The 1,727-nt window shown below is 42.9% G+C and overlaps 1 pseudogene; it reads left to right on the plus strand.

Moving 5' to 3' along the window:
- Positions 1 to 361: 361 nt before the first annotated feature.
- LOC110297194 (uncharacterized protein C3orf38 homolog pseudogene) lies at positions 362 to 1,085 on the plus strand (annotated as a pseudogene).
- The last annotated feature ends 642 nt before the right edge of the window (positions 1,086 to 1,727 follow it).

Consider the following 1,727-nt stretch of genomic DNA (forward strand, 5'->3'; position numbering starts at 1 on the left):
GTCGTCGTCGTCGTCGTTGTCATTTTCATCATCGTCGTTATCTGTAGTCCAGTGCTGCAGGGAGAGGAACGAGACAGGGATCCTAGGGGGCTAGTGGCCAGTCAATCTAGCTAAGATGGTGAGCTCCAAGTCCCTGTCTCCAAACACAAGGTGGAAGGTTATTGAAGAAGACACTGAACATCAACCTCTGGCCTCCACTGTGCAAGCATACATAGGTGAGCTTACCTATATACACATATGTACACATATGCAGACACCACCAACACACAAAAACACAATTCCAGAGGTGCCAGCTGGCCTGTGGACCGTGAGAGCAACATCAGTGGTGGCATCGTCCTCTGCCCCCTTCCCCAGGGGCAGGATGTCGGGACTCAGCCACTTAGGACTGCCGAAACCTACTCAGCCTGCAGAACAAGGACAAGATCATGACCCTGTGTGACGCTGTCACCAACAGCCAAGATGCTATTCGTGCAATATGAGTGTATAGCCAAAATGTAGAAGAACTTCTGAGGTGCAAAAAAGTCCACTGAGGAGTCATATTTAAGTATTTGGCAACACAAGGGGTGGCTGTATCTCCAACTACTGAAAAACACAATTTTATTCAGTATGTAAAAGGTTACTTGGAAGAACAGTCACCAAAAAACAGAGGAGACAGCAGAGCCAGTTACAAAGCTGGAGGACTCGAAGCTCTCTGAGCAGCAGGCAAAGCACGATAATGATAATGAAGCTGAAAATGTTGATTTTTGTCGCTTAGGAGAAGAATTCTGTCACTGGTTTTTTTGAACTTCTTAATTCTCAGAATCCTTTTCTGGGACCATCTCAGGATGAATGGGGACCACAGCACTTCTAGCATGATGTCCAGCTTAGGTTTTATTTTAACGCCTCAGAACAAAACATTGACAGACTACCATGGAGCAGAAATTGTGAGCCCTCACTTACTGTCATTAGTGAAAGAGGAATTTCTTTTTCCCAGTACCAACCTTGATTCTCAAGGACTAAAATGTGCGTCTTCTCCTCATAGATCACTTATGGTTGGCGTTGCAGGGACTGCCCACTGAGGAAATTCTCATTTGGGTGTATTTTAACATTTTTTTTTACTTATCCGTAGATCTTTTGTGGAAAATACTTGGAAAACCAAATTTATCCACCTGAGAATCGTTGGAGGAAGATCCCTTGCTCCTGGATCATCATGGAAACCATCTGTAACATTTGAACAGAGTGATCTGGAGGCCTTTTATAATGTAATACCTTTGTATAATAGCCTTGAAGTAAGACATAAGGCAGATATTGGATAGTGGGACTGGAGACCAGGTTTTACATAGTGGAGATGAGGCATTGTTGAGCAAAAGAGAAATGAATTTGCCTAACCCTCTCTAGCATTCAGCACTGTACCTCAGCCTGAAGAAGCTGCAGAAACACAACACTGACCACTCTAAGCCACTGCAGATGTGAGAGTTGGCCTATTTTAGCCAAAATACCTTTTTGGACTACAGACTAATGTGAATACTTGCCTATTTCTACCTGAGTTACAGCAAATGTTCTGAGAACTTATTCCAGTCCACCAAATAAATCCCACTTTAGATGTTGTAGAAAAACAAAATAAAACACAATTCCAGTATGAATTCCTGCCTGAATATACTACAAAGTACTTAGTCCTTACTTCATAGATCTCTTGGCTGTTTACTGAATAGTTAACAGGTAGCACTTGGGATCGTCTTTATGAATGA

This window comes from Mus caroli, unplaced genomic scaffold (assembly GCF_978045245.1).
Source record: "Mus caroli unplaced genomic scaffold, Mus_caroli_1 scaffold_8, whole genome shotgun sequence".
NCBI lineage: Eukaryota > Metazoa > Chordata > Mammalia > Rodentia > Muridae > Mus > Mus caroli.